The sequence below is a fragment of the Malaya genurostris genome, chromosome 1, assembly GCF_030247185.1.
Source record: "Malaya genurostris strain Urasoe2022 chromosome 1, Malgen_1.1, whole genome shotgun sequence".
Taxonomy (NCBI): Eukaryota; Metazoa; Arthropoda; class Insecta; order Diptera; family Culicidae; genus Malaya; species Malaya genurostris.
In genome coordinates, this window is record NC_080570.1 from 32,006,056 (window position 1) to 32,032,571 (window position 26,516).

The following is a 26,516-nucleotide window of genomic DNA, read 5'->3' on the forward strand; positions in this document are numbered from 1 at the left end:
GCTCGATTATGGAACCGATTAGTGTACCATATACGATTAAAAAACGGGAACAACTCATAAAATGAGCAACAGACGGAATGAAACAATCACTGACATTCGTCCAATGTTGTGTCTCAATTTTGGAGTAACCAAACTTTTTTTTATTTGAGTCAATATCGTTCTGATTTCCTGCGCGTTCCGGCAAGTAGAGTAATGAACTAATCTCGACAGACGGTAATATCCCGTTGAAGTCCACGGAAGTTGTCTGATCGTCTGAATCGTTTTTAAAACTAACAGATCGGCTGAAAAGTTCGTATCGTTTCTATGAGAGGGCGCCACTAGAATTAAATCCATACCATTTTCAGTTAGTACCAACCTTCAAAAGATACGTGTATAAATTTGACAGCTGTCTGATTATTAGTTTGTGAGATATTGCATTTTGAGTGAAGCTACTTTTGTTATTGTGAAAAAAATGGAAAAAAAGAAATTTCGTGTGTTGATGAAACACTACTTTTTGATGAAAAAAAGTGCCGCCGATACCAAAAAATGGCTTGATGAGTGTTATCTAGACTCTGCACCGGGCGAAGCAACAATTCGTAAGTGGTTTGCAAAATTTCGTACTGGTCATATGAGCACCGAAGACGATGAACGCAGTGGACGTCCAAAAGAGGCTGTTACCGATGAAAACGTGAAAAATATTCTACAAAATGATTTTCAATGACCGTAAAGTGAAGTTGATCGAGATAGCTGACACCCTAAAGATATCAAAGGAATGTGTTTGACATATTATTCACGAATATTTGGATATGAGAAAGCTTTGTGCAAAATGGGTGCCGCGTGAGCTCACAATCGATCAAAAACAACAACGAATTGATGATTCTGAGCAGTGTTTGGAGCTGTTATATCGAAATAAAACCGATTTTTTCGTCGATATATAACAATGGACGAAACATGGCTCCATCACTTCACTCCGGAGTCCAATCGACAGTCAGCTGAGTGGACTGCACGCGATGAACCGAACCCAAAGCGTGGAAAGACTCAACAATCGGCCGGTAAGGTTATGGCGTCTGTATTTTGGGATTCGCATGGTATAATTTTCATCGACTACCTTGAAAAGGGAAAAACCATCAACAGTGACTATTATATAGCGTTATTAGAGCGTTTGAAGGACGAAATTTCAAAAAAACGGCCTCATTTGAAGAAGAAAAAAGTTTTGTTTCATCAAGACAATGCACCGTGTCACAAGTCGATGAAAACCATGCTGAAATTGAACGAATTGGGCTTCGAATTGCTCCCTCATCCACCGTATTCTCCAGATTTGGCCCCCAGTGACTTTTTCCTGTTCTCAGACCTCAAGAGAATGCTCGTTGGTAAAAAATTTAGAAGCAATGAAGAGGTAATCGCTGAAACTGAGGCCTATTTTTAAGGCAAATGACAAATCGTACTACAAAAATGGTATCGAAAAGTTGGAAGATCGCTATAATTGCTGTATCGCCTCTGATGGCAATTATGTTGAATAATAAAAATGAATTTTGGCAAAAAATGTGTGTTGTTATTAAACGATACGAACTTTTCAGCCGAACTGTTACACACCTAAAAACTACACACGTTTCCGTCTTCTGAGCGAACCATGTCTGGGTTATACGGCGGGTAGGATTGGACTTTTCATTTGAGCGTTTTTTGCTTTTTATCGACTGTGCTGAACATGTGAGCTGCAATTCTTGGTAAAAACGCACAAATTGTCATCGGTGGACTTCCCTGGGATCCTTTCACTCGGTAGCAGCAGTTCCATGGGTGACAGCCAGGATGTAGACCATGTTCAATGTACGTTCTACTGTGTCTGACTGGCGTTTTAGAGTGACTAAAACAAGATTCAGAGTGGCGAAATGGTACCGCGTATGCACGGAATGCATGAGAACGCAGGTTCGAGTCCTGTCTCTGAGCGTATCTTTTTCCAATAATAAATCATATTTTCTGTTAGTTTTTTCATTCATTTGGCTTCTCCAATATATGTTTCCGCTCAGTCATTGCCAAACTGAATTCTGTTATGGCGGCTTTACGTCAAAAATTGATAAATCGTTAATCAAAAATTAATAAATCGTTAATCATAATTGCCGTAGCTCTGTTCAGTAAAATCAAACTGCGTCGACTGGAACAAATAGTAATCGAAACGAGCCATGTCTGGGTTATACGACGGGTGGGATTGGACTTTCCATTTGAGCATTTCTAAGTATGTTTTTTATCGACTGTGCTGGGCATGTGGACAAGCATTGTTCATGTTGGTCGTAGCAGCAGGTCATACCCAGCCAGTTCCAACATATACGGAGCATGACCTTCCGGCCATGAATATTCTGAGCGATAGACGACATTTTCATCGTAATGGATCCATTTTCATCGCCAGTTGTTACTCGATGCAAAAGAAAACAGTTGTTCGCACATTGAGAAACGGCCTTCGACGTTCCTTGGCTTCAACTCATACGGTACCCAATTACCTACCTTTCGGACCATTCCCATTATTTCTTATCGTTGGCAAATGGATAACTGATTAACTCTCAGCGCAACGGGTCTTGATTAAGTTCTTTAAATTCTTCATCTTTAATGACGGTCAGGTTCGTTTTTCGATTTCATAAAAATTACCACTTTTGAATGGTGCAAACTACTTCTGCCGCTAGTGCTTGCTCATCCCACACTTTCACTACTTTTTATGGTACTAAAAGTCTAGATTGAGTTGTATCCCAATCGAACTGGAATTACAGTAAAAAAAATCATTTTTTCGACTAAGTTTCTATAAGCAACAATGAAAGAAGAACTGCACAGTATAATCCACGACACGACCAGGCACTCTGAAGAAAAATCGGCTTGAAAAATGTCCGGTAATAATTTACCATCAGTTACCAAAAATTGAGCGATCCCTCGTATTTGATAAAAATGATCTTGTCGAGCAACACTGTTTAGTTGCTAGGAGCTAGTTTCCAAGGAGTCCCAATACATATAAACAAATAGTTTGCCACCGGAACAGAACGGGGGTTTGCTGCATGTAAATAATACACTGTGAAAATCGGATCTGGCTGATTTTCCTTCAGAGCAAAGTCGGTTTCCAATCTCTGTAAATTCACGGAAAATCTTATCAATAAAGACTTCATCCAGAAAAAAACGTCGAATATGTCCTCCCGCCTCAGATGGCTGACGTGGACGACATCACTATAGCTTGAAATATTTCCGCCGAAAAAGGAAACATTACCGCATGATAAATTTGGTGTGTTAATCAAACATTTCTATGTCGTTGGCTGATTCGATGGAGCAAAGTAGAAGGTCGGTTTCAGGTTTCCCATTGCTAATGAAGCGAAAAATTACCAAACGGATTCAAATAGTTGACACAGTCGGAAAATTCCGATGCGGTGAGATATTGTAAGCTAAATGGCGTAATGGAAAACCGACCGACTTTCTCAAGGGTTTAATACACTCATCTTGAAAATCAGATACATAATCCACATATGCTAAGGACGTTTTGTCTATCACTATCCTCTGGATTATCACACTCATTTTCGATAGAACAAACCAACGTCCGCGTTATATCTTTTGACTAATCAGTTAATGATAACCTAATGATTTTAACTCGGATTTTATTCACTACAAGAAATAAAATGTTGAGCTGAGTTCATTTGGGATGCTTTATTTTTTAAACAACATCGATCACATGAATAATTTCCTACCGCTCCGACGGGATCCGACTCGATGCCATTTACCTAAAATCATAATCAGTTCTTGAATGCTGCTGAATTGGTGCTGGCATTTTCAGTTCGCTTTCAGGAACATTTTAATACCTTACTATCTACATCATTTTGCTATCTATCAAAAAATCCTAATACTGCTCCATCTGAATGTGATCCTGATCACTGGTTCCTGAAATATAACTGCATGTATATAAATTTTGAATGTATCAATCTCGTATTATTGAAAGAATATACTAGAAAATTACCTGTTTTCTGACCGCAAGCTGTCGTATGGTCCTGTTTCCAACCGAGGCGCTCATGAACTACCCCATAAGTTATTAGTTCCGCATCGTAAACAAAGCTCAATTTCTTGTAATAATACAAGGAATTTGCAGCTCAATTTGGCAGATACTTGTTACTCGGATTCGCAACGGGTATCCTGCAAAATAAAGGATTTGGAAAATCTCTCGTATGCGTATATTTTAGAAATACATTACCTGTAACTTGGCTGACGAAGTCATTTTTCCAGTAAACACAATCACGCTTTGATTCCTTTTGAGACTATTTTTATTTACCAACAAAATAACAGTGGTAACTAAGGTAACTGTTATTCTAAATCAACAATTTTTGCCTTTGTTGCCAGTTTCAATAATTTTTCGTACAATTTGGTTTTGACATTACGAGTTACTGAGGGGTAGTTAAATTTGCGATACAGTTTTGATAGACGAGTGGCCGGTCGTGTCATCGGTATAATCTTCTAGTTCTACCAATTTTATTTTAGATCATGTCCAATCAACCTCACTTAGCACTTCTTGTTCTCGATTTTCGTTTCCAGATTTATCGGAAGTAGTTGTCAAATAACATAATTTAGGTGGTTTCTATGATTGCAGCAGAGATTGATCCGACCTCCGGTTCTGGAATTACAAGATGAGAAAAACGTAAATAATCTTCTATATTTCCATAGTTCAAGACATTTTCTATTTGAATAAATAAAAAAGAATGGAAACTGAGATCACTAAGAACAATTTTTTTTAATTTTGACATTGCTCAACTGTGAAAACATTGTCACGTATACGGTATTAGAAACAATGATTCCGGATTGCATTTTGAAATGCTGTTGTTCGCCAAGACTATTACTAATTGGATATCATATCTTTCACTTGAATCTAATATTATGCAATTTGCTTTACTTTCGCATTTCAATCATTGCTGTTTCCAAATTATAGAAATGTTGTGAAATAAAACAAATTAAGCCTATAAGTAGGTCATAAGAAGGAATAACCAACAATATTGTCAAGTTTTGCATGCAGTGATAAATTTGAAATGTTATAGCTAGGGATGTAGAATAACTCTTTCTATATATGCACTACAGATTTCTCGGATCTCTCCTCTCGTATTTTTCCCTTACGGAAACACCTTTCACCGAAATCATCTACTGTTCTAAACCTGCTAGCTAGTAAAACGTGATATTTTCGGCATACAACTAGAACAGCTCCCTGTTTAAGGTTATATTCCTGTGTCGTATATCTGCATTCTTTGGTTGTTAATTTCTGCTATGGACAGAACGGGGCCCGTCCTCTGGTGCCAAGTATCACGAGGACGTAAATTAAATCGTTCGACAAACATGGTCCTTTTCTGGGAGTAGCGCACATGCGACCAAACCAACTCAACCCAGTGCCCGAGCCGAGGAGAACCGAGCGAGAGCAATTTGCTAGGATGCTTTCCGGAACAACCCCGGTTGAAAACCGTTGATAATGAGCTGGATCTTTGCGGTGCATACATGCAGCAATAAACTGATTGCCGGGCAGCCAACCGAGGGATGAGGTTGTTCTGTGCTCGGTGTGCGAAAAACGTTCTATCCACGTTCTACCGCAACATCAGCAGCAACATGTGTGGGAGACAAAAACGGACGACAAAGCATTGACTATCATCCGGCTCTTGGATATGCGGTATGACATATATGGATGGGTTCCGACAGTTGTCCACGGACGATACCCGGAAACGGAGCGTGGGATGTTGGTTGCTGTCGCGAAATTTTACCTGATGCTTTACACTTGTAAACAATTAAATATCATGCATGGATAATTTTAACAAGCGTTTCGGCGAACGCTCGACTTGCCTTCCACCCACCGGTATTTGATCACAAGTTCCGAAAGCACACGCCTTCTTGCGAGTTTACAATGATCCCGTCGAGTATTGAATCTTCTCTTGGAATAACACAAGATCTTTTAAACCAACATGTTTTCAAAAACGAAAAGATGTTTCTTTTTTATTCCTTCATTTTTGGACAACATATTTCAATAATAACATGTATCCAGGATCGAATAAAACGTGTGAAAACTTTAAATCTGTAAAAATTTTAAATTTGCTACGTGTTGAAAAAAGTGTCGCCAATTTTATGCTAGATGCACAAGCATTACACTTCGGTGTAATAGCGTAAAGTGTTTTATAAATACCATGAACTTTACGTCTGTCTAGCAGGTTATGTTGAACCATCAGGTCTCGATAGCAGTTCAACATAAACTGCTATGCACTGATGAGTCTAAAACGGAACGTAATACCAAACGTAAAATATGTGGTTTATTTGTAGTAGGCTAATCTATTGTATATTTTCCTGTGAACATTACGGTTTATATTGCCTCTTCTAATGTATCATTGCATGAGCTAGTAGTTCGTTACAGTCACAAATATTCGTCCCACCATTTTTTTAACAAACACCATGGAAACGAACATACATTATTTTATTTTTCAGTAAGGTAATTCCATGAATTTCAACTCATAAACTTCTCATTTTTTGTAAATACTTGAGTCTGAAAACTATTTTGATACCATATTTTAGCCAAAATATATTTCGAAATGATTCAAAATTCAAGAAAGTTCTAAAACTGCGTTACAATCAACATTAAATTTATTCGGATGAATTCCATAGTCAGAATAAGTACGATTTTATATACGAACTAGAAAAAAAATATGCGCTTTCATTTTTATCGTGAATGTACTGATAAAAATAAGAATTATAACAAATCGACTTGGAATGAATGTGCTTCTTACAAAAGTGTCATTTTGAAAATGAAACATAAAAGTCAATCATATTATCTCCATTTTGTAATTTGAAATTTATTTGCTATCAATAAATGGTACGGTATAATATAAAAATTGCGGAGATAGCTATTGTGACAGATGCTGTCAAAAAACTTGACTTAAAACTTGGTATAACACAATAAATAAACATCCGATCTTAAAGCATTCAATATCGTTGATAAAGACGAGTTTGATCGCAAACAGTCCAGTCATCTCTAAGAACTCGACCTCTTCGATAACAACATAACAGATCGGCTGAAAAGTTCGTATCGTTTCTATGAGAGGGCGCCACTAGAATTAAATCCATACCATTTTCAGTTAGTACCAACCTTCAAAAGATACGTGTATAAATTTGACAGCTGTCTGATTATTAGTTTGTGAGATATTTTGAGTGAAGCTACTTTTGTTATTGTGAAAAAAATGGAAAAAAAGGAATTTCGTGTGCTGATGAAACACTACTTTTTGAAGAAAAAAAGTGCCGCCGATACCAAAAAAATGGCTTGATGAGTGTTATCCAGACTCTGCACCGGGCGAAGCAACAATTCGTAAGTGGTTTGCAAAATTTCGTACTGGTCATATGAGCACCGAAGACGATGAACGCAGTGGACGTCCAAAAGAGGCTGTTACCGATGAAAACGTGAAAAAAATCCACAAAATGATTTTCAATTACCGTAAAGTGAAGTTGATCGAGATAGCTGACACCCTAAAGATTTCAAAGGAACGTGTTGGACATATTATTCACGAATATTTGGATATGAGAAAGCTTTGTGCAAAATGGGTGCCGCGTGAGCTCACAATCGATCAAAAACAACAACGAATTGATGATTCTGAGCAGTGTTTGGAGCTGTTGTATCGAAATAAAACCGATTTTTTTCGTCGATATATAACAATGGACGAAACATGGCTCCATCACTTCACTCCGGAGTCCAATCGACAGTCAGCTGAGTGGACTGCACGCGATGAACCGAACCCAAAGCGTGGAAAGACTCAACAATCGGCCGGTAAGGTTATGGCGTCTGTATTTTGGGATTCGCATGGTATAATTTTCATCGACTACCTTGAAAAGGGAAAAACCATCAACAGTGACTATTTTTTTTTGTTTGTTTCTATTATAGAGGCTTTAACATTAATGTCATTCACCTCTTCGGGCCAGAAAAATTTTCTGACCCTATGTGCGGGGTTGGGAATCGAACCCAGGCGGGCTGCGTGAAAGGCAACGACTTACCCATCACGCTATACCCGTCCCCACAGTGACTATTATATAGCGTTATTAGAGCGTTTGAAGGACGAAATTTCAAAAAAACGGCCTCATTTGAAGAAGAAAAAAGTTTTGTTTCATCAAGACAATGCACCGTGTCACAAGTCGTTGAAAACCATGCTGAAATTGAACGAATTGGGCTTCGAATTGCTCCCTCATCCATCGTATTCTCCAGATTTGGCCCCCAGTGACTTTTTCCTGTTCTCAGACCTCAAGAGAATGCTCGCTGGTAAAAAATTTAGAAGCAATGAAAAGGTAATCGCTGAAACTGAGGCCTATTTTGAGGCAAAGGACAAATCGTACTACGAAAATGGTATCGAAAAGTTGGAAGATCGCTATAATCGCTGTATCGCCTCTGATGGCAATTATGTTGAATAATAAAAACGAATTTTGGCAACAAAATGTGTGTTTCTATTAAACGATACGAACTTTTCAGCCGAACTGTTAAACTCGGTTTTCAGTGTGCGATGAATTTCGACGCTTTTATCACAGCCTACCTAGATTCGATTCCCAACCCCGAACATACAGTCGGAAAGAAGAAAGAAGAAAAGTCACACAAAAACGAAAAATTCCAATAAAGTCCTATTCAGTCACACCGCAAATTCAACCCGCAGCTCATAAAAAGAAACAGTGATGACACCTTCAAAGAGGCCAAAATGTGTACAGCGTGTAGCAGCGAATTGCAACAAAAAAAAACAAAGCTAAAAAAAGCATCCCAGTAAAGCAAAGGTTACTTATGTCGTCACACCGGTAGCAATTCTAAAGACCGAAGGGTTGCTGCGTTGTCTCTTTGGCTGAAAATGCATTCTGGCAAAAAGATGTGAGCCCACACAGGCTCTTCACAGTGATGCTTTCGAATCTTCAGCTTCAGCTCAGTTATCTACTGTTTCTTTTTTCCTTCTCGGTTGACTCCTCGTCAGTACGCGAAAGCAACTGAAAGTTTGCATCGTATGTTCCGGTTGTTGTTTGTGTGCATGTATTCATATTCCGTTCTGTAAGCACACTTTGTTGCGGGAAATGTTTAATTTTGAGGTACTAGCGAAACCGTGTGCCGCGTTAGAGCGGTACCGCACAGACACCTTCAGATTCAGACTGTTTTGTTCGTGTATTTCAGAGCTGGTACTACCCGTTGGGGAACAGTTCAAGTCTGTCAAATCTGTGACTGTATCACTATGTCCCGGGTTTTCGGTAATTTTGGCGCGCGGCTTTCATGAGCGAAATTGGAGCAACTTGCATCACGTGGGTGTTGCAGCGGAAAAATGACGATGCATGAACACAACCCAAAAACCGCATGACACCGAGGATCTTCTTCTGTTTACCGTGGATAACTTCCACAAGCATAAGGGCATACTAATTACGTTACGGCAGGGTGGTACCGCTTTGGTGAATGGCGCGAAAAAAAAATCTGGTAACCTTGAATAGAGCTATACAGTGCTAATGCAAATATAGTGTTTTAAAGAGAAAATCATACCGCACTTTCCGCTACATCCCATTACTGGGGTCACGAGAAGAAAGCTTTCCGGCCAATTTCAGCTTTCATCGCATTATTTAACTTTAATCCATCTTCCGAGTACGACGGTATCCTTCCAAAAAAAATCCATTCGATCCGAAAGTCCCGAGCCAACGAGATCCGTTCATAGTCGTTGGTACGCCATTAAACCGACACAATAATGGTCCATTATCTGAATGCAAATACCGGCAGGGAAAAAGGGTAGAGTCATGGATCCTGTGCTCCGACTAGCCGAGACTACCCGATTCCGGCAAGATTTAATCAAGATAATCAATAGTGAGGTAAAGATAATTACTTCCCATTACACGTGAAGATACTCGCTCGTTTTCGCTGTCAGCCGTGATTTATTCTACTTTGGGTAAAAGAGTAGTTTCGCCAAGTCTCAACAAAAATGCTCGGATGAATTTACGGCATGACTTCGGGGCATGATGGATGACAGATTTTCACACGATGCACAAACTAGCTAGAATTGCGTAGCCCAAAACTGGAACGAACATTAACGTTAGTGATTAGTGGAATATTTGCAATTGTTCTTTGTATTAGGAATTCGTTTGCGAAACTCACCTCGAAATGTGCCGACGCATTTCTGTTTAGCTATGTTTTCAAACAAGGAGAAGAGTAAGCTGCGCTAGAAATTTCTCGGGCACGAAAAAGTCAAAAACGTGTTTTAATCCACCTAATGGTGTAATGAAGCATTTCTCATATAAATCATACTATCATACATAGTACTGTGGTATTCCTCAAAATAGTTTCTTCGATCCTTGAAAGATTAACTGAAATCGGTTTGCTTGACCGCCCACTGATGAAAACTATCAATTGGAGAAGATTTGAGGTCGATTTAGAATTTTTTTACGGTTTTTCGCCCTTTTCAGTGATGGTATAAAATTTTCTGGATCCGGATGAAATTCAGGAATTCCGTATGGGACCGCAAGACCTTTCATTTGAAGCTAAGTTTGTAAAAATCGGTCGTGCCATCTATGAGAAAAGTTAGAAAACATATATTTTTTTGCACATTTTACCCTATAACTCCGGAACCGGAGATCAGATCTAAATGAAATTCAGGAATTTAGTATGGGACCTAAGGAGCTTTCATTTGAATCTAAGTTTGTGAAAATCGGTTCAGCCATTTCCGAAAAAAGTTGGTGCACTTATTTTCACAATTTTTTGCGCATTTTACCCCATAATTTCGGAACCGAAAGTCGGATTTAAATAATATTCAGGAATTTTGTATGGGACCTAAAGAGCTTTCATTTGAATCTAAGTTTGTGAAAATTGGTTCAGCCATCTCCGAAAAAAGTTGGTGCACTTATTTTCACAATTTTTTGCGCATTTTACCCCATAATTCCGGAACCGAAAGTAGGATTTAAACAATATTCAGGAATTTAGTATGGGACCTAAAGAGGTTCCATTTGAATCTAAGTTTATGAAAATCGGATCAGCCATCTCCGAAAAAAGTTGGTGCACTTATTTTTACAATTTTTTGCGCATTTTACCCCATAATTCCGGAACCAAAAGTCGGATTTAAATAATATTCAGGAATTTTGTATGGGACCTTAAGACCCATTCATTTGAACCTAATTTTATGAAAATCGGTTCAGCCATCTCCGAAAAAAGTTGGTGCACTTTTACATTTATACAATTTTTTGCCTATTTTACCCCATAATTCCGGAACCAAAAGTCGGATTTAAATAATATTCAGGAATTTTGTATGGGACCTTAAGAGCTTTCATTTGAATCTAAGTTTGTGAAAATCGGTTCAGCCATCTCCGAAAAAAGTTGGTGCACTTATTTTCACAATTTTTTGCGCATTTTACCCCATAATTCCGGAACCGAAAGTAGGATTTAAACAATATTCAGGAATTTAGTATGGGACCTGAAGAGGTTCCATTTGAATCTAAGTTTATGAAAATCGGATCAGCCATCTCCGAAAAAAGTTGGTGCACTTATTACTACAATTTTTTGCGCATTTTACCCCATAATTCCGGAACCAAAAGTCGGATTTAAATAATATTCAGGAATTTTGTATGGGACCTTAAGACCCATTCATTTGAACCTAATTTTATGAAAATCGGTTCAGCCATCTCCGAAAAAAGTTGGTGCACTTTTACATTTATACAATTTTTTGCCTATTTTACCCCATAATTCCGGAACCAAAAGTCGGATTTAAATAATATTCAGGAATTTTGTATGGGACCTTAAGAGCTTTCATTTGAATCTAAGTTTGTGAAAATCGGTTCAGCCATCTCCGAAAAAAGTTGGTGCACTTATTTTCACAATTTTTGGCGCATTTTACCCCATAATTCCGGAACCAAAAGTCGGATTTAAATAATATTCAGGAATTTTGTATGGGACCTTAAGAGCTTTCATTTGAATCTAAGTTTGTGAAAATCGGTTCAGCCATCTCCGAAAAAAGTTGGTGCACTTATTTTCACAATTTTTTGCGCATTTTACCCCATAATTCCGGAACCGAAAGTCGGATTTAAATAACATTCAGGAATTTTGTATGGGACCTAAGGAGCTTTCATTTGAATCTAAGTTTGTGAAAATCGGTTCAGCCATCTCCGAAAAAAGTTGGTGCACTTATTTTCACAATTTTTTGCGCATTTTACCCCATAATTCCGGAACCGAAAGTCGGATTTAAATAACATTCAGGAATTTTGTATGGGACCTAAGGAGCTTTCATTTGAATCTAACTTTGTGAAAATCGGTTCAGCCATCTCCGAGAAAAGTTAGTGCAAAAAACGTTACATACACACACACACACACACACACACACACACACACACACACACACACACACACACACACACACACACACACACACACACACACACACACACACACACACACACACACACACACACACACAGACATTTTGCGTACTCGACGAACTGAGTCGAGGTTCCACCGGGCCTCGGTTCAAAAGTCGATTAAACTTTCAATATGAGAAGGAAAAACGTGTTATAACTCCGATTTCATGTTTTATTTAATTTTTTCTTTGTAATTTTCAGTCTACTCCCGCTCCGATTGACTTAAAATTTAATGAAACATTCTTGAAATGTTTTATTATAACAAAATACTTTAACTTTAACCGCGTTTTGCTCGAAAGCACGTTTCAAAAGTCCATGTCAATCGTCATTCAAAAACAATTTCATTAATTATTTTCACATTCTGCACACACTTTCTACATGTCTTCAAAATTTTACTTTTACGTATTTTGTAACTTTGGGAAGGATTAAGGGCTACAAAATGACGTTTTTTTTTCGACCAACTACGACCAAAAATTCAAGAATGTTTATATTTTTTATGTACTAATCGTATCTAAACTAAATAACCCAGACTTCGTTACGGTAGGTTTACGATATGTTAAGCCTTGAAAGTCGAGATATTCGATGAACAAGTAGAGGTATGTCATTCCAAGGATTGTAGTTTTCAGTAGTTCTCCAGCACGAAAAAAACAACAACTCAAGCGGTAAACTCAACGAATCGTTCTGAAAATTTCACAGAATATTCTCAACTAACTTTCAAAGAACTTGTCGGTGGATTTTTCGATATTCATCACCGATTCAAAAAAAGTTTGATATGAAGCGGAAAAGTTTTCAAAAACATACTTCTTAAACGTACTGTTCTCAGCCCTTAAGTGACAGTGTAGAAATTTTAATACTCTTCGCCCTGTAATTCCGGAACCGGTTGTCGGATCTGGATGAAATTCAGAAGTTTCTTAAGTATATGAAAATCAGTCTTGCTATCATCGAAAAATGTGAGTGAGTTCCATTTTAGAGTATATGACCACTGTCTTCGGTGCTCAACTGGTAAAATTATTGTATATCGTTTTCTATCGTTATCGGTTAAATATCGATACTGCACAGTATACGATTTTCGTTGAAAACCGAAAATGACTGAAAGGGTGAACTAAAGACAAAACTCAATTTTGAAACTCCTGTTCCTACCTTTTGTCGTTGATTGGACATGAATCTCGTTCAAAGGATTTGCAGGCGGAGCTGAGAGTGACATTTATTTTTCATCAGTTTCATCTACCTAATTTGAGCATTTCGAAAATAATACCGATCTACTTGGGAAGGATTGTGAGGTCGATGTATGCTGCTACTAGAAACCGGAGAATCCTCTACATTCCCGCATCACAGGAAGGGGTTGTTTGTCAGTAAGTTTTCGAACAATAAATTCATGGCTACCGGAAAATGCGTTGAAGTTTTATCGTATTCTGTGTCTGAACATATTCAAGTATTTTCAATGCAGCGAATATAATTTCCTCATTTAAAATGCATAATTTTAATAATTCGAATAAAAAAATTGCATAACTTCGAAAGTTTGCGTAAAATAAAAAGGGAGCGGGTCATTTCCCCGAAAGCCATTTCGCCGAATGTGTCATTTCGCCGAAAGGATTTTTTGGCCAAAAAGTTCATTTCGCCGAAAGAAAAAACCGCGTAAAAAGGACCTCAGTGTATTCCACAAAACAGACTGGAAAAATGAAATTGCAACTTATGAACATTTAGCTGCGTGGTCAAGAGATTTTGTTCACTCAAGACTAATTTCCGAAAATGGGGCGTATGTGTTTTAAGCAACATTATTTTTCAACAATAAAAACCCGAAATCCATAGCTTCTACGAAATTTCGAAAATCATCAAGACTTTTTTTATAGATCATTTCTTCAACTTTCTTAAACAGAAAGCCCAAATTCCACAAAAGGAACGCAATGCCAGGACTTTGGTTTTTTCGGATTCCTTGTAACTTGACGTTTTTCGTGGCATAAAATGATAAAAATCTTACAATGGAATTACTAAAAAATTTGAAAAAAAAAACAATTTTATTTTCAATTTTTCAAAAAATCGGATGATTTTTTTTAAATGTTCAATTTATTGCCTACAACTTCTACTTGTGGAACAAAGAGTGCTCAGATGACAAAACATGCAAAACAAAATGCTTGCAAGACGTTTGTTAAAACGAGGAGGAGGAACTTCCCAGAATTTTGAAAAAAAAATCGTGGTTTTAGAATCCAAGTACAAGAGCATACTTCGGGCCAAGAAATGTAGCTGTTGGAGACATTTTGTCGAAGGTTTGCCAATAGAAACCTCAACGAGCACTCTTTGAAACACGGCCAGACGGATGAGGAATCGTAACGTAGGAAACGAATGTGAGGAATACTCGAACCGGTGCATATTTGACTTTGCTAGGAAAAGTTTGCCCACATTCTGTTCCATTATTAGGGAGTCCCTTTTTGGAATTTTTCATAGCACTCTTGTCTTGTAACAATAACGCTCCTGGGTTGGACAGAATTAAATTCAACTTGGTGAAGAATCTGCCCGACCTCGCAAAAAGACGTTTGTTAGAATTGTTCAAACGGGTTTCTTGAGCAAAATATTGCTCCACCTGACTGGAGGCAAGTGAAAGTTATCGCCATTCAAACGCCGGGTAAACCAGCTTCCAATCACAACTCATATAGACCCATTGCAATGTTGTCCTGCATCAGAAAATTGTTCGAAACAATTATTCTACGACGTCTCGACACTTGGGTCGAGACGAACGGGTTGTTGTCTGATACTCAGTTTGGCTTCCGTAGAAATAAAGGGACGAATGACTGCCTTGCATTACTTTCGTCTGACATCCAAATTGCCCTCGCTCAAAAGCAACAAATGGCATCTGTATTTTTAGACATTAAAGGAGCATTTGATTCAGTTTCCATTGATGTTCTTTCAGACAGCGGTTATAAAAAATTATTTGCACAACCTTTTGTCCGAGAAACGCATGCATTTTTCACATGGCGATTTGGCAACATTCAGAATTAGCTACATGGGTCTCCCGCATGGCTCATGCCTCAGTCCGCTCCTCTATGATTTTTACGTGAATGACATTGACAGCTCTCTAGTAACCCCATGTACACTAAGACAATTGGCAGATGATATCGTGGTTTCAGTTATTGGACCCAAAAACCATTGCAAGATACCTTAGATAACTTGTCCGTTTGGGCTGTTCATCTGGGTATCGAATTCTCTGCCGAGAAAACAGAGCTGGTTATCTTTTCAACAAAGCATGATCCCGCGTAGCTTCAGCTTCATATGATGGGAAGAATGATCACGCAGGTTTCAACTTTTGAATACCTCGGGGTGTGGTTCGATTCCAAATGTACGTGGGGAGGACACATTAAGTATCTGATAACGAAATACCAACAAAGAGTAAATTTTGTTCGAACAATAACAGGATATTGGTGGGGTGCTCATCCGGAAGATCGAATAAAATGGTATCAGACAACGATACTTTCAGTGATCGAATATGGATGCGTTTGCTTTCGTTCCGCTGCAAACTCAGCGAAGTGCGTGGAATCCCGAAACACTTTAAAATATTTTAAAGTAAGTTCAGACATATTGACGCTGAGAAAATATTTTACACGGACGGATCCCTTATTGAAGAGGCTACTGGGTTTGGAAATTCAACAATAATGTATCGGTTTCATTTAGGCTTCAAGAATCTGTTTATATAGCAGAGTTAGCAGCAGTTCATTATAGTTTGAGTGTAATCGTCACATTATCTCCCAACCATTATTTTCTCTTCACAGATAGTCTGAGTGCAATTGGAGCCATTCGCTCAAACGCTGCTGCAAAAATGAACCGTTTTTCTTGGGCAAAATGAAACAATGTCTGAACGACATATTGAATAATAATTATCAAATCACAATAGTTTGGGTCCCGGCTCATTGCTCCATTCCAGGCAATAAAAGAGCCGATATTTTAGCTATTGAGAGTGATGTTTATGAGAGACCGATTGCCTCCAACGAATTCTATAGCGCGACTCGCCAAAGAACACTTGCCAGCTGGCAAGCTTCTTGGGATAGAGATGATCTGGGTCGGTGGACGCACTCAATTATCCCTAAAGTATCGACAAAGGCATGGTTCAAGGGACTGGATGTGAGTAGGTATTTCATTCGTGTGATGGCCAAACTCATGTCCAATCACTACACGTTAGATGCACATCTCCTTCGAATTGGACTTTCCGAAACTAATCATTGTGCTTGTGGCGAAGGTTATCGCGATATTGATCATGTCGTTTGGACATGCGTGGAGTATCGTGATGTCAGATCTCAACTAATAAAATCCTTGCGTACTCAAGGTAGACTATCCAATGTTCCAGTTTGAGACTTTGATTAATTGAGCCTTTTAAGACATAGTTCTGACTCCTACTGCGTCCATTAGTTCATCCAATAGCTAAATTTGAATAGAAATGATGTGCTGATACGAACAAACTCGAAATATTTTATGAAATTTTCCACACAATGTATAAAAATTTCAGCTTATTTTATAATTTATAACAGTTAATTGTTTGGTTCAAATAATATGATATTTAAAAAATAAGAGGAATATGTTTTATTGAATTCAAATTATTAGAATTATATGAGGATAAGAATTCTATTTAGAAGTGATGCTACGACGAAGAAAAACTTATGAAAAATTGCCTTAAGAAATAAACGTATTTGTGGAAAAAAAACTTCGTAGAATTCCGCATATTCCGCATGGAATTGCTCTTGGCAACCGGTGAAGGACGCACCAGTGTTGCTGGTTTTATTTTCGACAAGGTTCCAACAAAACTAAACGATGCAATTTTATTTTAGCGTTTTTTACGAGAAAATAGTTCTGGAAAATTTGTTTATGAATCATATAGCTGATGATTCCGAACGTTCAAAGTGTACCAAATCCAACAAAACGCGTTTAGTCAACATGTGATTATCTGTGCACAGTGCACAGAATCCGTTTACATTTCGCTTTTCCCCGAACATAAATCGACACACAATATTCGTTTCGCCGAATCGGTTTGGAAGGCACTGCTGGTAAACATTTACCGTCATACGTCTGTACGTTTTATGACATTGCATCGGTTTGAGTGCGATCTCGCTCCGTCACTAAATACCACATAAAATCGAATTCCAGATGATCGAACTAGAACTCGACCCGAACCCCGAAAGGCCATCAGTCATAAAGATAATCGCTTCGCTGTTTTACCACCCACTGTTTCCGACGTCGTTGGCGAGATGTTGATGGGCCCGCACAAATCCGGGCCCAAACGTGTCGCTTTCCTTTTCCGCGCGTGGCTGTGTTTGTGTGTTGTTTGAGATCAGCACAGACCATTTATCTTCTTAGCTAACACGAGAAGGTACGGATAAACGGCTATTCCTAAGGATAAAGGCTCTGTAACCCCCGTCATGTGATGACCGGAGAAAAAGAAACAATAAAAAAAAACTAGAACTTACTTGGACCTATCTGGATTGGACTAAATGTCTCCGTCCGTTACTACATCGGTGCGATATGATGCACATTTTTATCTCCCTATCTGACCCCACCGGAGGAGGGAAAGCATCAAATGCTAATGTCAAACGGCCTTTACATATTTATCTATTCTGGCTATTTTATTCCCAAAAGGAAAATTGTGCATTCTTTTTTTCCCTACAACGATACGATTTTTTGACTCCACCTGCCATTTACGGTCACACAGGAAATACGTGCGATGAATCCGGAAAATGTTCACCGGATGTGCAAGGCCTCCAGCGTAAGCGTAAGGTAATTCCGTAAATAAATGAGACACGGCTCTGACTGTCGACTGTTTTCAATTTGACATTATAGAAAACCGATGCGCTACAGTTCATATACTATCAAAATGATTGCACGATTTTGCTCACTACACCTTCCCCCCGTTCGGTTCGGACTGGGCTGCTCTCTGGGGGGGAGGAGCTTTGCAGGTATGTGGAAAAAAAACCCGAAGCTTCCTACTTCGGTTGCTTCCACAGTTCCGCATCCAACTTTTCTAGGTTCGGTGAATTATTGAAATCGTTCCATCAGTGAGTGGCAATGTGGAAAATTTTGCATTTACTCTCTGTGTGCGGCTACTAGAAATAATAATATTATATTTATGGCACACGCGGGGTATGCACTTGATAAAGTGGTGGCATGTTTCGTAGCAAATGTGGCATATTTTTTAGAAAGATTGTTCGATTTTTATCATCGGCTGGAACCCGCTAGGCTGGTACGAGGGGGGAGCCAAAGAATAGTCAGCCTTCGCTGGAGCTGAACATTGCGTAATTTTACTAATGCATTATGGCGGGTTAAAACTTTAGCAATCAAAAATCAAGGAAATGTGTACAGTACTGGACGAAAAAGAATCATACAATATGTTATATTATTCCCATTTCGATAAATAAATAAACGAGAAAGCTTTTTTCATTTAGTGTGCTAAATGCAGATGTCAAGACGTAAAACATAAAAACTTTTTTTCCTGATTAGTTTTTATCTAAAAATCAATATTTTTTTTATAAAACAAAATTATTCATACACTTGATTGATTAAAGTCAGTTCTAATATTTTGGCAGCTCTGGTCTCAATTGTTGACAGTTGTTGTCACAACGTATGAGACAGGAAACTTCATTCGGACGCAAACTAGCATAACCTACAAATCGAAAATTCAAAAGCAGTCTATAATAGTACTTCTCACTTGGGCCTAAGCTTTTGAAGATCCTTTCAGCAGATTTGGGCCACTATTTCCGGTACTTCTTGAGCCGGATTCCGATGGCCGCTAGAGCCAAAGTCGATTCGAATAGTTAGTAACAAATATATCCTACAAGTTGGAAGAGTTTAAAGTTCAATTAGGAAAAAAATGTCTCTTTTATGCATCGTCGCTCCTAACGACGCACAGTGGTTCGAATCAATAAAAACGTGGACATAAATCAGTAGCTACCAAACGGTTCTTTCAATATAAAGGGTGATTTTTTAAGAGCTTGAGAACTTTTTTAAACAATAAAACGCATAAAATTTGCAAAATCTCATCGGTTCTTGATTTTAAACGTTAGATTGGTACATGACATTTACTTTTTGAAGATAATTTCATTTAAATGTTGACCGCGGCTGCGTCTTAGGTGGTCCATTCGGAAAATCCGCTTTTTTATCGACAAATTTTGTTCAGCGATGAGGCTCATTTCTGGTTGAATGGCTACGTAAATAAGCAAAATTGCCGCATTTGGAGTGAAGAGCAACCAGAAGCCGTTCAAGAACTGCCCATGCATCCCGAAAAATGCACTGTTTGGTGTGGTTTGTACGCTGGTGGAATCATTGGACCGTATTTTTTCAAAGATGCTGTTGGACGCAACGTTACAGTGAATGGCGATCGCTATCGTTCGATGCTAACAAACTTTTTGTTGCCAAAAATGGAAGAACTGAACTTGGTTGACATGTGGTTTCAACAAGATGGCGCTACATGCCACACAGCTCGCGATTCTATGGCCATTTTGAGGGAAAGCTTCGGAGAACAATTCATCTCAAGAAATGGACCGGTAAGTTGGCCACCAAGATCATGCGATTTGACGCCTTTAGACTATTTTTTGTGGGGCTACGTCAAGTCTAAAGTCTACAGAAATAAGCCAGTAACTATTCCAGCTTTGGAAGACAACATTTCCGAAGAAATTCGGGCTATTCCGGCCGAAATGCTCGAAAAAGTTGCCCAAAATTGGACTTTCCGAATGGACCACCTAAGACGCAGCCGCGGTCAACATTTAAATGAAATTATCTTCAAAAAGTAAATGTCATGTACCAATCTAACGTTTAAAATAAAGAACCGATGAGATTTTGCAAATTTTATGCGTTTTATTGTTTAAAAAAGTTCTCAAGCTCTTAAAAAATCACCCTTTATATAGTTGCTTTTGGGAAATTATTTACAAATATATACCGCGTAATTTGATTCTATCCCTAATTGTTCATGGCCTACTTTGCATGAATATTCTTCGGTGTTTAAGTTTTCATGACATTATTCAAATGTCAGTCGTTTTAAGGGGCAATTTGTGATTTTAATCACTCATTACTCTGTAATGTCGAATCTGCAAATCGGATCGAATTTGAATCTAAAAGTGTAACAAACGATTGAACATTCCATGATATGTCGAAGTAAGTTCCACTTTAGAGTTTACGGTTATTTAAGGTACTTTCAGAGCCGGTATTCAGGAACCAGCATAACCCAAACCGATTCGTATGGCCATATGACGAATAAATTACAACAGTTTTGAGTCCAACTTTGAAGCTTTTCGGGATTGTCATCTTTTATATAGGTTTGAATTTTAAAAATTCATCATCATGTAATTCGAGAACCGGAAGTCATAGTTGGATAAAATTAATTAATGTTTGTATATAAGTTTATATTAATTTGAATTTTTGTTTCTGAAATTTGATTAGACTTTTTTTGAGAAAACGATTGAGCTTTGAGAAACGATTTTATACTGGAACCGGAATTCTAAAATCGGTATGGCCGAAGTCAGATAAATTCACCTGAGTAGCTGTATAGTTTACATTTGTTTCAAAATATTTGAAAATCAGTGAAGACATCTAGGTGCCTTCTGAATCGACAACTGAATACCACTAAAACTGAGAAAAGTTAATTTTTTTATTGACTATCCAAATCTGCTAACCCGATAAACCTGATTAATTTATGTGGAATAGACATTTTTATACCAATCACCCTGTATCCCCGAAACCGGAAGTTGGATCTGACTGAAGAGCAAGATGTTTTATAGAATCTTAAAACTTTTCATTTGAATCTTAGATGATTCTTAGATTTCATTTGAATCTTAGATCGGTTCAGTCATCTACGAGAAGAATGAGTTACACAATTTTGATTTCGTTTCACATATCATCCTGTAATTCCGGAACCAGAGGTCGGAACCAAACATAATACTGGAACTTTGTTTGGGAGCATACGACTTTTCGTATGAATCTGAATTTGTAGAAAAGAAATTTTCCGAGAAAATTGAGTGAAATTATTTGTCACACACGCATTTGCTGATCTCGACGAACTGATTCGAATGGTATATGGATGTATGTTCTCCCAGCATTTATTGCTGTAAGTAGTTTAAAACAATATAATTAAAAAAATTCTGCTATCATCTGGTTTATATATGTCATATTCGAACGATTATGTTGCCAAAAACGAGCCGTGCTAAAATCGGTCCGAGGCTTAATGTCGTGAAAAAGGATGCTGTACACAGTCTTTTCGGTACTTAGAAACAATTGTATGTAACAGTATAAAAAATCGTGTTTTCCGTTGCTCCCAAGCATTTTTTGGCATACAGCGCTCAAAATTCTTACTGCTGGAATAGTGGAAAAAGTCGTTTTCACAAAAATTTCGATATCTCCGTTAAAAAATAGACGGATTTTAACAATCTATATCTTTTTGGATAGCTATTACCGTGCGGAATCTAAGTCTGAAAACATATTCTGTTTTCAAGGTCAATTGTGACAGATGCTGTCAAAAACTTGAAAATTTTGACATAAAACTGCGTATAACTCAAAAAGTAAACATCCGATCTCAAAACCATTCAATAGCGTTCTGGGTGACGGGGAAACCTATCATTTGCGACTAGTTTGATCAAAATCGGTCCAGCCATCTCTGAGATCTCGCCCTCTTAGTTGACAACACACACACGGACATTTGCTCAGTTCGTCGAGCTGAATCGATTGGTATATGACATTCGACCCTCCGGGCCTCGGAAAAATTTTCTAAAGTTTGAGTTTTTTATATATATAAAAAAAGGTAAAAATAACCAAAACTATTTTTTCTGAAGAGATAGAATTTTTTTTCTTCTACAAAGTTTTAGAACTATTGAAAATAATTTACTTTGTCAAATATACCAAAAGTCTAGGTCGCACCGTTTCGGATATACAAAGCGTTTTTCGGGCAACCCCCTTAAATCAGTTTTTTATTCATAACTTGTTTCAAGTTATTTTTTTATGCATACTTTGTTTGGAATAAATGAAGAAAATAAAAAATCCCATATTTTTGTTGAAGGTAGTGCATAGGTTTGTTGTTTCCTGGCAAAGTTATACAAAGCTTTACCTTTTTTTACCTTACACCGAAGCGAAATATGCAACTTTATGCAGCTGATTTTTACAAAATTTATAAGCAAAGATAGGCCCAACAATATTTTTAAAAAAATCTAAGTGGAACTCGATGGAACTTTTTTTTAGGGCTTTTTAAAGTTAGTTTTAGTTATTGGATTATGACAACCCCCTTAAAATTAGTTTTCCAATCATAACTTGTATCATTTTCACTATGGTCATGCTGAAACCATGAATAGTTAAGAAACGGAGGGTGTAACGTGCGTAGAGATGTGTAATTCGCTATTCCAGTGAATCGAATCTCTCAAAAGAGCTGATGGCTCACAGCTCTTTTTAAAAGAACGTGGCCCACCAGTTCACCGCACTGGTTAGCAGGGATGCCAGGACCACAGATTTTCAACCTTTTGCACACAGTTCGCTCGTACATCTCAACCAAGTCAGTCGATAAACCAAAACCGCTTACGTTCGGGACAGAAGAAATCAAGTACAGTATTGTGTAGTGAACAATAGAACGACCTCGACATGAGTGAACCAAACGAACAAACGCTACCGCCGCACAGTGGTTCGAATCAATAAAAACCTGTCTTAATCCACCTAGTGGTGTAATGATGCCTTTCTCATATCAATCATACTATCATACCAATATAATACTGTGGTATTCTTCAAAATTATTTTTCTTCGATTCTTAAAAGAATAATCGAAATAGATTTGTTTGACCGTCTACTGATAAAAACTATCAATTGGAAAAGATTTGAGGTCGATTTAGAAAACTTTTTACGGTTTTTCGCTCTTTTCAGTGATGGTATAAAATTTTTAACACACTTTACCCTATATTTCCGGATCCGGAAGTCGGATCCGAATAAAATCCAGGAATTACGTATGGGAACACAGGAACTTTCATTTGTTCCTAAGTTTGTGAAAATCGGTCGCGCCATCTATGAGAAAAGTTAGAACACATATTTTCATTTTTTTGCACATTTTACCCCATAAAGTTAGTGCAAAAAACGTTACATACACACATACGCACATACACACACACAAACACACACATACACACACAGACATTTTGCGTACTCAACGAACTGAGTCGAATGGTATATGACACTCGGCCCTCCGGGCCCCGGTTCAAAAGTCGGTTTTCACAGTGATTGCATAACCTTTCTATATGAGAAAGGCAAAAAGGCGAAAAAAAATTTTCTTCGATTCTTAAAAGAATAACCGAAATCGGTTTGTTTGACCGTCTACTGATAAAAACCATCAAATTGGAAAAGATTTGAGGTCGATTTAGAAAATTTTTTAAGGTTTTTCCCCATTTTCAGTTATGGTGTACAATTTTTAACACACTTTACCCTATATTTCCGGATCCGGAAGTCGGATCCGCATGAAATTCAGGAATAACGCATCGGACCACAGGACCTTTCATTTGAACCTAAGTTTGTGAAAATCGGTCGCGCCATCTATGATAAAAGTTAAAACACATATATTCTTTTTTTTGCACATTTTACCCCATAACTCTCGAACCGGAAGTCGGATCCAAATAATATTCAGGAATTTTGTATAGGACCTCAAGACCTTTCATTTGAATCTGAGTTTGTGAAAATCGATTCAGCCATCTCTGAGAAAAGTTAGTGCACTTATTTTTACAATTTTTTGCACATTTTACCCCATAATTCCGGAACGGGAAGTCGGATCCAAATAATATTCAGGAATTTTGTATGGGACCACAAGACCTTTCATTTGAATCTAAGTTTGTGAAAATCGGTTCAGCCATCTCCGAGAAAAGTTAGTGCAAAAAAACGTTACATACACACATACGCACATACACACACACACATACACACACACACACACACACATACACACACACACACATACACACACACAGACATTTTGCGTACTCGACGAACTGAGTCGAATGGTATATGACACTCGGCCCTCCGGGCCTCGGTTCAAAAGTCGGTTTTCACAGTGATTGCATAACCTTTCTATATGAGAAAGGCAAAACGTGGACATAAATCAGTAGCTGCCAAACCGTTCTTTTAATGCATATAGTTGCTTTGAAGAAATTATTTACAAATATATACCGCGTAATTTGATCCTATCATTAATTGTTCATGGCCTACTTTGACAAAAAATGTAACCATAACTTTTTTTTCTGAAGAGATAGAAATTTTTTTTCTTCTACAAAGTTTTAGAACTATTAAAAATAATTTACTTTGTCAAATATACCAAAAGTCTTGGTCGCACCGTTTCGGATATACAAAGCGTTTTTATGGCAACCCCATTAAAATCAGTTTTTTATTCATGAATTGTTTCGAGTTATTTTGTTATGCATACTTTGTTTGGAATAATTGTAGAATTTATAAAATCGCATATTTTTGTTGAAGGTAGTGCATAGGTTTGTCCTTTCCTGGCAAAGTTATGTAACATTTTACCTTTTTTTTACCTAGGATAAATCCTTGCACTGAAGCGAAATATGCAACTTTATGCAGCTGATTTTTACAAAATTTGTAGGAAAAGATGTGCCCAATATCATAAAAAAAATCTAAGTGGAACTCGGTGGAACTTTTTTGTAGGTCTTTTCAAAGTTAGTTTTAATTACTGAATTATGGCAACCCCCTTAAAACTAGTTTTCTAGTCATAACTTGTGTCGAGTTATTTTTTTATGCATACTTCGTTTGGAATAATTGTAGAAAATATAAAATTTCACAATTTTGTAGAAGCTAATGCATAAGTTTATTCTTTTCTGGAAAATTTATGCATAATTTTACCTTTTTTACCTAGGAAACCTTGTGCCGAAGCGAAATATGCAACTTAATGCAGCAAACTTTAATAATACTTATAGGAGAACATGTACCTTATCAAATTTATTTTCCAATGAAAATATCTTGAGTAATATTCGTGTGACTCATTTTCACTATGGCCATGCTGAAACCATGAATGGTTAAGAAACAGAGGGCGCACAGTGGTCCAAAACTGGAAAAGACGGTCACAAGTCTGTACAGACTTTCACTGATTTTTAAGAGCTAACGTGTCTTCGAAGAAGTTTTACAAAATTATATAACGCTTCTTGTGAAAGTAGCATCTTATTTTTTGTTAAGGGGGTAGTACCGATTTGAAAAAAAAATAATTTTGTTTTTGACGAAAAATTTTTTTTTATCTCATTTCAAAGAAAAAAAACATTTCAAATATTTTTGTTGAAGATATGGATAATGTAAAAAAAAATATTTTTTGAGATATTCGCTTTATTCTAAAAACAGTTTTTTTGAATTTACCTACGTAGAATTTATCTCTATTACCTAAGTATCTACTACAAAGTTAGCATTTAAATGAGTAACTTTTCCCAAAACTTTCCACAACCTAATCAATCAACTAGGTAGTTAATGTTTCCTAATAGATCATTACAATATGTCACTTAGTCGCATTGCATTCGATCAATCAGTATCAGTCACGCTATCGTCCGAGTTTTCCGTATCGCTAATTTCTTGTTCTGTTGTAAGTTCTAGCATATCAATTGCTTCCAGTGACAATTTCCAGATAGGTTCCAGTTTTGATAGATTTTTAATAAATATTCGAAATCAGTGGTTCAGACGCTACTAGGAGTCTACAAAAAACATCTGTCATCGTTTTTTCACAGCTGTTTTCCCTCGTGCCCAAGTTTGGATTTTTTTTATTTGTTTATTAATTTTTAACTTTTTTCATTCAGTAAACTATAAAGGTTGTTTTATGGAATCGCTTATTTGAAACCTAAGAAAAAAACCGTACATTCATGCCTTGGACGAATTTTTGTATCTTTGTTATATTTTACAGGCTGTCGAAAAAAGGCTTTGTGTGAAATACCCCATGGATTATTACTATACATGCTATGCACGTATGCAAATATATGAAAGATATTTCTGTCCTATTTCCGACAATCAGTCTGGACGCGCGTAAACACGCATAAACAAGTTCAAAATTGTTGCGATTTTTATTTTGTTACTTTTTACAATTGACAATATTAGAATAAATCTAAGTGGAACTAGATGCCATTTTAGGCCTTTTCAAATTTAGTTTTAATTATTGAAAATCCGAAAAATTATCAAAACTTCAACACATAT

The 26,516-nt window shown here is 37.3% G+C and overlaps 1 long non-coding RNA gene across 2 annotated transcripts; it reads right to left on the reverse strand.

Annotated features, from left to right (window-relative positions):
• Positions 1-3,643: 3,643 nt before the first annotated feature.
• On the reverse strand, positions 3,644-4,433 carry LOC131433620 (uncharacterized). Of its 2 annotated transcripts, none has more exons than XR_009230287.1 (4): positions 4,190-4,433; positions 3,959-4,131; positions 3,804-3,882; positions 3,644-3,725 (listed from the first exon to the last, which is right to left on the reverse strand). It is a non-coding gene; the product is annotated as an uncharacterized LOC131433620 (long non-coding RNA). The 2 variants fall into 2 exon arrangements; XR_009230285.1 differs by having other exon boundaries at positions 3,804-3,893.
• Between the last annotated feature and the right edge of the window lie 22,083 nt (positions 4,434-26,516).